This window comes from Genypterus blacodes, unplaced genomic scaffold (genome assembly GCF_046128005.1).
Source record: "Genypterus blacodes isolate CSIRO-AG114 ecotype Tasmania unplaced genomic scaffold, CSIRO-AGI_Gbla_v1 ptg000039l_1, whole genome shotgun sequence".
Taxonomy (NCBI): domain Eukaryota; kingdom Metazoa; phylum Chordata; class Actinopteri; order Ophidiiformes; family Ophidiidae; genus Genypterus; species Genypterus blacodes.
Window position 1 is genome coordinate 7,711,180 of NW_027466852.1, and position 13,544 is coordinate 7,724,723.

General features: G+C 47.2%; 6 non-coding genes and 1 pseudogene across 6 annotated transcripts; all 7 read left to right on the forward strand.

The window, feature by feature from the left end:
• The first annotated feature begins 243 nt into the window (after positions 1-243).
• On the forward strand, positions 244-362 carry LOC142998930 (5S ribosomal RNA). Its single transcript, XR_012963216.1, has one exon. It is a non-coding gene; the product is annotated as a 5S ribosomal RNA (ribosomal RNA).
• Positions 363-807: 445 nt separating this feature from the next.
• Positions 808-926, forward strand: LOC142997877 (5S ribosomal RNA). The gene has a single exon (XR_012962583.1). It is a non-coding gene; the product is annotated as a 5S ribosomal RNA (ribosomal RNA).
• A 245-nt stretch (positions 927-1,171) lies between these two features.
• Positions 1,172-1,290, forward strand: LOC142997385 (5S ribosomal RNA). Its single transcript, XR_012962112.1, has one exon. It is a non-coding gene; the product is annotated as a 5S ribosomal RNA (ribosomal RNA).
• A 245-nt stretch (positions 1,291-1,535) lies between these two features.
• Positions 1,536-1,654, forward strand: LOC142997638 (5S ribosomal RNA). Its single transcript, XR_012962354.1, has one exon. It is a non-coding gene; the product is annotated as a 5S ribosomal RNA (ribosomal RNA).
• A 245-nt stretch (positions 1,655-1,899) lies between these two features.
• Positions 1,900-2,018, forward strand: LOC142998168 (5S ribosomal RNA; annotated as a pseudogene).
• A 245-nt stretch (positions 2,019-2,263) lies between these two features.
• On the forward strand, positions 2,264-2,382 carry LOC142997500 (5S ribosomal RNA). Its single transcript, XR_012962224.1, has one exon. It is a non-coding gene; the product is annotated as a 5S ribosomal RNA (ribosomal RNA).
• Positions 2,383-2,842: 460 nt separating this feature from the next.
• Positions 2,843-2,961, forward strand: LOC142997892 (5S ribosomal RNA). The gene has a single exon (XR_012962597.1). It is a non-coding gene; the product is annotated as a 5S ribosomal RNA (ribosomal RNA).
• The last annotated feature ends 10,583 nt before the right edge of the window (positions 2,962-13,544 follow it).

Genomic DNA, 13,544 nt, shown 5'->3' on the forward strand with positions numbered 1-13,544 from the left:
TTGGCCCTCTGAGCAGCAGGCCTCACCTGGTCCTCCTCCCTCATGTTTCACTCCCTCTGTCAACACGCAATTTCCCTCGGGAGAATAAAGTTGTATCTTATCTTATCTGAAATGTTAGTGTTCTTCTGATGAAGGCATCATGTAAATTGTGATATACATGAACTTGAGTGTAGTCATGCGTACACGGTGACTTGAACTGGGTCTGTCTCACCTATAAAGAGCCTCTGTGTGGCTCCTCTCCTCGTTTACGGCCAGACCACTCTGAACACGCCCGATCTCGTCTGATCTCGGAAGCTAAGCAGCGTCGGGCCAGGTTAGTACTTGGATGGGAGACCGCCTGGGAATACCCGGTGCCGTAAGCATTTTGGCCGTCTGAGCAGCAGGCCTCACCTGGTCCTCCTCCCTCATGTTTCACTCCCTCTGTCAACACCCAATGTCCCTCGGGAGAATAAAGTTGTATCTTATCTTATCTTATATGAAATCATACATTCAGAAAATGAGTATTGCACATGGGCATAATATGAGATGATTGAATGCACATGAGGAGTGAAGTACACGAGCCACTGTGTGACAATGATGATGATGAGGATGATAGATAGCGTCAGAGATGTAAGTGGTCCCTCTGTATGTTCTATGTGATGATTATCAGTTTCAATAGGTAAGACTTCATTATCCAGAAATGTGTGTTTCTGATAAAGGCATCATGTAAATTGTGATATACATGAACTTGAGTGTAGTCATGTGTACACGGTGACTTGAACTGGGTCTGTCTCACCTATAAAGAGCCTCTGTGTGGCTGCTCTGCTCGTTTACGGCCATACCACTCTGAACATGCCCGATCTCGTCTGATCTCGGAAGCTAATCAGCGTCGGGCCAGGTTAGTACTTGGATGGGAGACCGCCTGGGAATACCCGCTGCCGTAAGCATTTTGGCCCTCTGAGCAGCAGGCCTCACCTGGTCCTCCTCCCTCATGTTTCACTCCCTCTGTCAACACGCAATTTCCCTCGGGAGAATAAAGTTGTATCTTATCTTATCTGAAATGTTAGTGTTCTTCTGATGAAGGCATCATGTAAATTGTGATATACATGAACTTGATTGTAGTCATGCGTACACGGTGACTTGAACTGGGTCTGTCTCACCTATAAAGAGCCTCTGTGTGGCTCCTCTCCTCGTTTACGGCCAGACCACTCTGAACACGCCCGATCTCGTCTGATCTCGGAAGCTAATCAGCGTGGGGCCAGGTTAGTACTTGGATGGGAGACCACCTGGGAATACCCGGTGCCGTAAGCATTTTGGCCGTCTGAGCAGCAGGCCTCACCTGGTCCTCCTCCCTCATGTTTCACTCCCTCTGTGAACACGCAATTTCCCTCTGGAGAACAAAGTTGTATCTTATCTTATCTGAAATGTTAGTGTTCTTCTGGTGAAGGCATCATGTAAATTGTGATATACATGAACTTGGGTGTAGTCATGCGTACACGGTGACTTGAACTGGGTCTGTCTCACCTATAAAGAGCCTCTGTGTGGATGCTGTCCTCGTTTACGGCCATACCACTCTGAACACGCCTGATCTCGTCTGATCTCGGAAGCTAAGCAGCGTCGGGCCAGGTTAGTACTTGGATGGGAGACCGCCTGGGAATACCCGCTGCCGTAAGCATTTTGGCCCTCTGAGCAGCAGGCCTCACCTGGTCCTCCTCCCTCATGTTTCACTCCCTCTGTCAACACGCAATTTCCCTCGGGAGAATAAAGTTGTATCTTATCTTATCTGAAATGTTAGTGTTCTTCTGATGAAAGCATCATGTAAATTGTGATATACATGAACTTGAGTGTAGTCATGCGTACACGGTGACTTGAACTGGGTCTTTCTCACCTATAAAGAGCCTCTGTGTGGGTGCTCTCCTCGTTTACGGCCATACCCCTCTGAACATGCCCGATCTCGTCTGTTCTCGGAAGCTAATCAGCGTCGGGCCAGGTTAGTACTTGGATGGGAGACCGCCTGGGAATACCCGCTGCCGTAAGCATTTTGGCCCTCTGAGCAGCAGGCCTCACCTGGTCCTCCTCCCTCATGTTTCACTCCCTCTGTCAACACGCAATTTCCCTCGGGAGAATAAAGTTGTATCTTATCTTATCTGAAATGTTAGTGTTCTTCTGATGAAGGCATCATGTAAATTGTGATATACATGAACTTGAGTGTAGTCATGCGTACACGGTGACTTGAACTGGGTCTGTCTCACCTATAAAGAGCCTCTGTGTGGATGCTGTCCTCGTTTACGGCCATACCACTCTGAACAGGCCTGATCTCGTCTGATCTCGGAAGCTAAGCAGCGTCGGGCCAGGTTAGTACTTGGATGGGAGACCGCCTGGGAATACCCGGTGCCGTAAGCATTCTGGCCCTCTGAGCAGCAGGCCTCACCTGGTCCTCCTCCCTCATGTTTCACTCACTCTGTCATCACCCAATGTCCCTCAGGAAAATAAAGTTGTATCTTATCTTATCTTATATGAAAGCATACATTCAGAAAATGAGTATTGCACATGGGCATAATATGAGATGATTGAATGCACATGAGGAGTGAAGTACACGAGCCACTGTGTGACGATGATGATGATGATGATGATGATGATGAGGATGAAAGTGAGCGCCAGAGATGTAAGTGGTCCCTCTGTATGTTCTATGTGATGATTATCAGTTTCATTAGGTAAGACCTCATTATCCAGAAATGTGTGTTTCTGATGAAGGCATCATGTAAATTGTGATATACATGAACTTGAGTGTAGTCATGTGTACACAGTGACTTGAACTGGGTCTGTCTCACCTATAAAGAGCCTCTGTGTGGCTGCTCTCCTCGTTTACGGCCATACCACTCTGAACACGCTGGATCTCGTCTGATCTCGGAAGCTAAGCAGCGTCGGGCCAGGTTAGTACTTGGATGGGAGACCGCCTGGGAATACCCGGTGCAGTAAGCATTTTGGCCCTCTGAGCAGCAGGCCTCACCTGGTCCTCCTCCCTCATGTTTCACTCCCTCTGTGAACACGCAATTTCCCTCGGGAGAATAAAGTTGTATCTTATCTTATCTGAAATGTTAGTGTTCTTCTGATGAAGGCATCATGTAAATTGTGATATACATGAACTTGAGTGTAGTCATGCGTACACGGTGACTTGAACTGGGTCTGTCTCACCTATAAAGAGCCTCTGTGTGGCTCCTCTCCTCGTTTACGGCCATACCACTCTGAACACGCCTGATCTCGTCTGATCTCGGAAGCTTAGCAGCATCTGTTGAGAATGATGGCTCTGAGCACAGTGCATGCACCTGTTGGGGTAGCACTGTGAAGCTGTAACTACATGTGTTGGTTGTAACTACATGTGTTGGGAGTACCCGGCCTGAATGTCTCATAGATGCCGCTGCACCTGTTGTGTGTAATGAATGGGTGCTGACGGATAGCTCAAGGTTGTGCAGCACAGTGGCGCACATAACACTGAGACTAGCTCAAGGCTGTGTAACACAGTGGACACACATAACACTGCAATGGGAAGACACATAACACTGTAATGGGAAGATTACTAACAAACTCAGCCCCAGACCAACCAATAGGAAGAGTCCCAAGAAAGGCGAATCAGGGCAAGGCGATGCCACTACTGTTTTTAGGGTTTGCAAGACTGCTTTACACGATTAAGATCAGACGAGTAAGCATAATAGTGGCAAGTACCTATAAATTTAGGATAAAGGGGAAGGACCTGGGGCGTGGAAAACCCAGGTCCAGAATAGTATATAAGGAGAAGACAAAGAGACACAAGCCAGAGCAACCCCGGGGTTTTCCTCTCACTTGTTTCATTTGTACCTTGCTGCAAATAAACATTTTACTTGGATCTGAAGACTGGTTTCCTCAACTGCTTTTAGACTATAGCTGAAGACAAGTTTTTTACTAGCCAGAACCTTGAAGACTGATTAGAAGTGAACTATTGACGTACTATTGCCACGTCATTTGGCGAGCTAGCCAGGAGGGACGGTGTGGCCGAGGGACCAGTGGGGTCGTCAGAGGAGGTGGGACCAACCCAAGGGCCCAAAATCCACCAGAAAGGTGAGAAACAATTCCTTTTTTCTTTTTCCAAATTTATTGGGTGGCGTCCCTGGCCTTTGTCTGATCCCACGGTCACAAGGTATTGTCACCTCTCCCAAAAAGACCTAGATTTAGAATTAATAAGATAAGTATTGACTAACAAATAAGAGTTGAAGACTGTCGTCAGATCCAAGATTAAGAATGACTGATTCTGACACGATGGGATGATGGATAAATGTCAAAGAGTGATACTTAATTGTTTGATCTGTATGTGGCTTTGTTTGTCATTGGTCTGTGGGGCTGGTATGATCTATGCGTTCGTGAAATATGCAGAGAAACTCTCAAAAGAATCAGTAAGAAGGAGTATGAATATGAGTGTGAATGGAATTTAAGCATTTGTTGTTGTGAAGTTATTTAAGGGAAAAATCTATACCACAGGGATGGTATGAGATAAGAGTAAAAGTACCGCTGGAAGACGTCTGTCGCCGTGCCCTCTCAGGGGCGACTCCAAGCAGGGAAAAAGCAATGTCGCCGTGCCCTTTCAGGGACGACCAAAGCTAGATAAGAGAATAAGTTATTTAACGTAGAAGTACCGCTTGAAGACGTCTGTCGCCGTGCCCTCTCTGGGGCGACACAAGCAGGGAAAAAAGAAATCTGAAGAAAGTCGCCGTGCCCTCTCCGGGGCGACTCAGATGTAGAAGAGTACCGGGCAGGGAGCCCAGGGAAGTAACTGGCAGGAAGCCAGAAGAAGTACCGGGCAGAGAGCCCAGGGAAATAACTGGCAGAGAGCCAGGGGTAGTAACTGGCAGGAAGCCAGAGCATTTTGTTTTAAAAGGCCTTGTGTATATATGTGTAAATAGAGGATAAGGAAGGAGTAGTGGAGAAAGAAAAAGTGGATAGAACTATAAACAGTATACGCTACATTTATGCATGCATATTATTTTTTAATGTAAATAGAAGTGGAAATGAAGTTTGAATAAGTTGCTATGTTTGGAATTGTGAATAATGTCGCTGTGTTCTGATTTTAGAAGGTCAGTTTAGATAGCAATCTTGCATACGGTGTGCAAGTAGTTTAATATTTAGAAGAGTGTATGAGTAACCAATCTAGAAATTGATCCATTTAGCAAAAGTTACTCCGCGTATAGGTTTAAAATAAGGGCTGCGAGCCTGTCTCCGTGGTGGGCATTTGTTTTAACATATGAAGATTTATGTCAACACCTGAGGAAGAGTAATCGTCTCACGAAGACACCCCCTCACCCCGCTTTACAGTATTTAAATGCTCTGTGGGACACTGAAGTTGTGTGTGTAGGCACCAACGAACACCACAGGGAAAGGTGGAGAAACGGAGAGTGGTGGGAAGAAGGAGTAGATCCTACCCAACTGCTGAACAGTGAGTCACACACAGAAAACGTGGGAGCTATAACATGTGTAAGTGGGATTGATTGTATATCAGTGGACGCAACACACAGAGAAGGTTCCCCATTTCCAGAGTATAGAGGATTTGTTGAATGGCAAAAGATAATATTAGGACAGGACATTTTGTATGATAACCGACCAAAAATACCCCGGACTCAGAGTGGAGAGAGTAGAGTGGGCAGATCATCATAGAAGGTGGTGTAGGGATACATACAAATACCCAGAGGTGAATCGGTGAGCAAAGTGAAGTCGGAATTGGCTGGAGCTGGAGGATAGTTGGCACAAGAAGGGAGTGCGTTTAAAATAAAGTAAACAGACCAAAGTGCAAGGTCATGGGGGTCAAGCTGAGTAAACAATCTGAAGAATTGACACCCGCTGAGCTTATCATGCTGCGTCATCCTACACAGAAAAGGAAAATTCAAAAGTGTATGGGCAGATGGAACAGGATCACAGCAGGCCATAATAAGTGGCCCGTACAGGGAACCTTTGATCTAAAAAATTGTGACAATGTGGAAGAGGAGCTAAGGCGTAAAGATAAAAGAAACGACCAAAAACATCAGAAGGAGAGACTGAAGAACGCGGAACAGAAGGATATTCTGCAGTACTTTAAAATGGAGGGTACACATAGACAGATGTTAATGCAGGAAGCATCAGCCCCTCCTCCCCCGTATGGAAAAGAACATGCAGGACAGTACCCACTAAGGACTGGCGGAGTAGATGGTAAAGTAACAGGGACATTAGTGGTAACAATGAAATCAGGAAAACATTCAGGTGGGAAAAGAAAGGTCCCCAGGGAAAAAAGGGAACTAAGGTATGATGAAGAAACAGAAGAGCAAGACAACAGGTCACTGAACTCAGACTCTAGTGATTCCGGGTCCAGTGAGGCGTTGGGAGCAAGCAGCCTGAAGGCAGGCATACACTCCAGTAAAGAACCAGATCCAGAGCCAATACCGCGTGGCATGTGTCATGCTACATCTGAGATACAGCTGCCAATCGGAAGAGATAGCTCAAGAGGAGGAGCACCCTCAAGAAGAGCTAGGGACAGAGAGGCAGGAACATACCTAACACCCCAAGGGATACACCATAGGACCACTAGAAGGAGTAGTCTGCCAGAAGAGTTAGCCTATAGGCAACTCCCGGAAACAGGAGACAGGCCACAAGAATATTTAGACAGATGCAATCGGGACCTGTTAATAGAATGGAGCCGTATGGAACAGCAGAAGGTCAGAGAGGCTACAAGCCTGACGAAGGAGGCGGAAAGATGCAGGACAGGACAAGTAAGGGTGGAACAAGACACGCGCCAGGTACAAAGGGAACAGTCACCCTACAGAGCCTGGGGGTCACCAGACATGAGACGTGCAGGGGATTCGGCACAAGAGGCGGAAAAATTACAGGAATTGATAGACAAGATGGAGCGAACAGTAGTGAATCAGATGAACAGAACACGTGAGTTAAGCGAATCATTTCTGCGGGAAGAGCTCGACAGGGAACGTGAGCTCAACGAAGCACGTCGCATAGACTGTTTTGATGATTATAATAACAGAGAGGAATGCGGAATAACTGAACACCAGTTTACAGTGGATGTAGAGTTAACGGAAGAAGCCACTGGAACAGGGGAAATGGACCTGAGGAGCGGAAAAATACCCTATGCGCGCAATCAGACCACAAGGAAAAAACCCTATGTACACAAAGGGCCCACGAGAACAACACTCTGTCCACAAAGTAGGGCAGACAGGAAAGCACCTGTAGCAGAATGCCAATCAAAGGGTGAAACAAGAGATGATGACGGGAGCCACGGACATGCCATGGGTCCACTGCTGGTAAAAGGACCAGGTAACACAGAGAGGTATGTGCCATGGGGATTTATGGACATCACAGGATTAATAAACCGTCTTCCCGCACTAACAGAAGGAGCTGATAGATGGATAGCAGCATTTGAAGACAACACGGGCGGGATAAAACTGGCTGCCGGAGACATCAAAGCACTACTGATGAAGATCACGGGTCAACATGTGTCGGGAGAGATCTTTGAAGAAAGCAGGGGTGGTAGGACTGACAAAGAGCCACAATTATGACCACACCCCTTTTAACGCTATTCGGGGACAGGTATGGAAAACCTTGAGAGACAAATATCCTTCTAAAATGGATCCTTCAAAATTAGAAAGGGAAAGCTTGAAGGATGAAGACAGCCCTCTACAGTTCCTGCATCAGTTCCAACGGAAATGGAAGACAGAGACAGGCAGTGAATGGAATGTAAATGAATCATCAAAAGCTCTGTTTAAGTTGTATGTAAAGAATGCTATGCCAAAGGAGATACAACATAAACTGAACGGAGTTGTTGGGCTGATGAAGTTGGACTGGCCTGTGTTCACTGAACACCTCGTACACTACGTGGATGTCTACAGAAATGAGAAGCGGGCTATTGAGGAGCAGAACAGAATGCTGGCTGGTAAGCTAACCCAGCTGCAGATAGGAGAACTGACGAAACAAAAGAAGGACCGTGAAAAGGCGAAAAACCAGGCGCCAGTGACGGTGGCTGCTCCTGAATTCAAGCCTGAGGGGACTACAGAAAAACAAACGGAAGTGCAGGTGACACAAGCTCCAGTGTATACCGCAACAGCGGCCCCTGCCCAAGGACAGCAAATGATCCCCACTAACCCAGCAGGTTATCCTACAGGACAACAGCCTGTCCACGCACCCATGCAGCAGGCCCCTCCAATTCATGTGCACCTCAATTCGGGGGGACAAGGCAACTATCCGCCGCCCGGAAGAGGGAGGCCAATGCAGAATATAGGACCACCCCAGCGTGGAAGATGGAGAGGACCTCCGCCAACACGATATCAACGAGGACCTGACCAGACGTTGCACGACCAACAGCAGACACAATACTCCCAAAATGGTCCACCAACACCGGTAGGTCGACAACAGCTACAGTGCTGGGGATGTGGAGTGACAGGACACGTACAGAGAGACTGTCCAACCAACCCATGGCCTGGAGCATCAAATCAGGGCCTGTGGATGGGACCTGCAGCCCAGTGGCAATAGGGGAGCCCAGAGGAACAAGAGGGGGAAGTAATGACACCTGTACTCACGCAACAGCCACAAAGTGAACCTACCATAGACGTTATAATACAAAATCGGCAGCATAGATTTATGGTAGATACAGGTGCCACATACTCATGCATAGGCAGAGATGGAGCCGGACTTCCCCTCTCGGCATCGAAAATACGAACAGTTGGTTTCTCTGGGAAAACACAAATAATACCCCTGACTGAACCGGTTCCAATGAAAATAGGAGACAAAGTAGTATGTGCACCTATGCTATATTCAGCAGACACACCAATCAATTTACTAGGGCGTGATATACTGTGCCAGTTAAATGCCACAATAATGTGTTCACCTAATGGCATATACTTTGATGTCCCAAATAAAGTCAGCCCTCACACAAGCCCCATGATGTCCCAAATGGCAACGACAGACTTTTCACAAAATACAGGCCAAAGGAAAGAAGCACGAGTGTTTTGGATCAGACTAACCTCACCAGATGCATTTCTGATACATGCATGGGAAACATGGAAGCCGCTGATAATCCATCAGTTTGAGAAGGCACGAGAGCCAAGTCTTCCTCTACATTGTACGATGCTGTATGACGAAGATCAAGACCACAATGACTATGAGACGTGCTGGTTTGAAGCAATGAATAACCATACGACAGTCCTCCAGTATGATGCCATCATTGTGGGACCCCAAGGAGCAGCTGCTGAGGTGATAGGTACGGAGGAGGTAAAAGAATGGTTCCAAGTACCGGGATCATCGCCACACATCACCTTGCTGATAGCAGAAAACTTTGAGTCACATGATTTAGGACCAATGATGAAGAAGGCACAACTAGTACAGGAATGGACACCTACAGACTGTAAAGCTATTTGCATTTCCTCTGACGGGCAGTTCCTCAAGATCAGCATAACAAAAGCAGACGAGGCCATAGCAGAAGAGGTGCAGTTACCCAGACATGATAGGAAACAGATGATGGTTGCAAAGGAGCATGAAGCTTTGTTGGAGCAAGTTCCGCCACAAGTATGGTCAGCACACAAGACAGATGTAGGTCTCGTAAAATCAGCGGAGCCCCTATATGTTCACATAAAACCAGAAGTTAGGTTACCGAGGCAAAAACAGTATCCTTTAAAACAAGAAGCTGTTGCAGGGATAAGGCCCATCATCTCAGGACTGGTGGAAGCAGGAGTTTTAGTGAAAACTAACAGTGCATGCAACACACCTATTTTTCCAATACGGAAGCCAAATGGAAATGACTATAGATTGGTGCATGATTTAAGGGCAGTTAATGCTGTTGTTGCAGAAGAAATACCTGTTGTTCCAGACCCACATACTTTACTGTCTAACATACCTCCAGGAACAAAGTGGTACACAGTGATTGATTTGTGCTCTGCCTTCTTCAGTGTTCCAGTTCATCCGCAGTCGCAGTTCCTATTTGCGTTTACCTATGAGGGGGAACAGTATACTTATACACGTCTCCCTCAGGGTTTCGTTCACTCCCCGTCAATATTCAACCGAGTTTTAGCGAATGATCTCAGCCATCTGGACATACAGTCTACCACCTTAATGTATGTGGATGACATTTTGATATGCTCTAGCAGCAAAGAACAGTGTGAAGAAGATTCACTCACAGTCCTAACAGTTTTAGCTGAAGGAGGACACAAAGTGAGCAAAAGTAAACTACAGTTTTGTCAAACATCTGTAGAATATTTGGGCAGACAGTTGAGTGAGGAAGGAAGGCATATTGCCCCCTCCCAGCTGATGGCCATAAGTCAAGCCCCTAAGCCTCAAACAGTAGGCCAGATGTTATCTTTCCTGGGAATGACAGGATATAGCAGACCATGGATATGTGACTATGCCATTAAAACAGCTCCATTGAGAGCTTTGATACGAGCAGCTGGACAAACCCCACAGTCAGCGCAACTCCAATGGACTGAGGAAGCAGAAGGAGCGTTTCAACTCCTTAAGAAAGATATGCAGACTGCCCCAGTTTTAGCCAATCTCGACTATCGCAAGCCGTTTCACCTGTACGTAGCTGAAAGACAGGGACATGCATGTGCGGTATTGATGCAGGTGTCTCCTACCGGTAAGCAACCAATAGCGTACTATAGCACCAAATTAGATAGGGTAGAGGAAGGGCTGCCACCCTGCTACCAGGGATTAGCGGCGGCTGCATTTGCCTACAAAAAGGCGTCAGTGTTAACCATGGGACACCCTGTAATACTATATACGTCTCACCAACTGCATGCAATGCTTACCGGCCCACGTTTTGTAATAACCCAGGCCAGGCGAACAGGCTATGAGGTCCTGTTGTCAGGGTCAGAGCTAACAATACAGCGATGCACCACGATAAATCCAGCAACACGAATGGTTTTGCCTACTGAAGGGGAGCCTCATGACTGCCTTAAAGAAACAGATAGTTTTATGCAAGTACGCGACAACCTGTACAACCAGCCGATTCCGTCGGACATAGTTTTGTTTGTAGATGGATCTTGTGTACGAGGAGACACAGGAACAAAAGCTGGCTATGGCATAGTTCAGCTCAATTTGGATGACACATTTACCCAAATACAATCAGTGAGCCTCGACCAACCGTGTTCTGCACAATTGGCAGAGATTAAAGCTTTAACAGCAGCATGCAAACTGGCTTCGGGCAAACGTGCCACCATTTATACAGACAGTGCCTATGGATATGGCGTATACCATATTAATGCCAGCATTTGGAAACAACGAGGATTTATTCGTGCAGATGGCACACCGGTGGCGCATGGGCAAGCAGTGATAGAATTGATACAGGCCATGCAGCTTCCTACCCAATTGGCTATAGTCAAATGTGCAGCACATCAGCTGAATGATTCACCGGTGGCTAGAGGCAATAATCATGCAGATGCTGCAGCAAAAGCGGCAACGGGACAGGCCACTCAGGGGCCCATACTGTTTGAACAAGACTGTGCCCCTATAACCAACATGGCTTCATTAATACAGGCGCAAAGCAGAGTTTCTGAAGCAGAACAAAGGTTATGGCTCCAAAGGGGGGCCATACGAACGGCCACTCCACACAGTGGGTTATGGAGGAGTAGCCATGGGCATTTTGTGTTGCCTTTATCGTTATTGGTAATTGCAATCAAGACAGTACATGAACCTGACCACTGTTCCAGAGTTCAAGTGTTGAGAAAGTTGCAGGCTGTATGGTGGTCACCATACATGGCTGCGATGGTTGACAGAGAACTATCCATATGCCAACATTGTCCAAAGTATAATGTTAGAAAAATGTTTACTCATCCATTGGCACATATTCCAGTGCCTGAAGGTCCGTTTAAGCACCTGATGATGGATTTTGTGGACATGATTGATAGGGTACAGGGAAAAAGATACCTATTGGTGGTTGTGTGTCGGTTTAGTAGGTGGGTTGAAGCTTGTGCGACAGCTAGAAATGACCATAGAGTAGTAGCTAAGTTTTTGTGTATGGAGGTTTTCCCCAGGTTTGGAATACCAGACACTATCTCATCAGATAGTGGACCACATTTTATCTCGCGGGTAATCAAAGAGATGTTCAGTAGATTGGGCATCAAACAGAAATTTGGCTGTGTCTACCATCCGCAATCACAAGGCTCGGTGGAACGAGCAAATGGAGTGTTGAAAACTAAAATTGCTAAGATTGCTGCCGATAGCAACCATAAGCTCACGTGGGTGGATGCTTTACCAATTGCGTTAATGGCCATGCGCTCCCAAACTAACCGACTAACACATCTAACTCCCCATGAAATGCTTACAGGTCGCCCGATGCCCCTTCCACAACACAGAGGGCCGACGGAGGGGCCTCCATTGCAGCAGCTGGAACGAGAGCTGGGCGATTATCTGAAAGCTTTGTCTCAAATTCACAGGCTTGTGTTTCAACAGGTGAAAGAGGCCAACAGCAAAGACGACACACACATCCCAGTAGATGTCCGTGACATCCAGGTGGGAGACCAAGTGTATATACGGGTTTTTAGACGTCAGTGGAACGAGCCTCGTAGAGACGGGCCTTTTAAAGTGGTGCTCACTACGCCCACTGCTTTGAAAGTTGAAGGTAAGCCATTTTGGTTCCATCGCAACCACTGCACCCGCCATCGACCGCCTGACCCGCCTGGTCACTTTCCTGACCAATTAGGCACCACTGACTCACGGCAGCATGCTGAAGGGGACGCGCAACGCGGCCCCCAGACCACGCCCGCTAACACTAGCCCTGCCCATAGTAGCTCAAGTGACTCAAGCTCCTCTCACGCACAGCGACGGTCGGCCAGACTACGGGCTCACCGTCAACAAAGTAGTTCAAGCGGTTCTACTAGTAGTTCTGGCTCGACTGATGGACAGGTGTCGCCTGATCCTGCAGCAGGGGAAGTGCCTGCAGGCAGCGGTGAAAGAGCAGTTGAGGACCATGCTGTGTCACGTACTGATGACGCTCCTGATGTGCAAGCAGGGCCATCAGGACTTCAGACGTCTGCCGGGTCGCCGCCACCCGCCTCACCCACAGGGGAGGTGGGCCCATCGACTCCAGACTACCCGCCAACGCCGGGCCACGATTGGTCTGATTCAAATTAGTTGGTTTGCCCTTATAGTGCTAACCTTGGGAGGGTTAGCAAGGGGGGAAGTTATATTAACCAACACACACCAATCAAACACTCAGCACCCACTAGATGGATGTGCCATGGCCATGATTACGTTAGCAACTAACAAGGGCATAGTGGATAAAGGGGTAGTCACACCAACAGTGTATATAAAAGCGGACATCTATGAACATGTGTTAGCAATAGCCTATGCCACAGCCGAACCAGTAGGAAAGGAATGGCTGGGTTATCCGCTCAACGCAGAATGCCGGGGAGAAGGGATGGTGATCATTCAGGTAAAATGCACAAACATCGCATGCCAACATCAGGGAACAGGACAGAAAATGACAATAGGGGAAGCAAAAGATAAAATACAATTAGCAAACAAACGACACAAGAGGGATCTGGAAAAACTACGATCTATACAATGGAGTA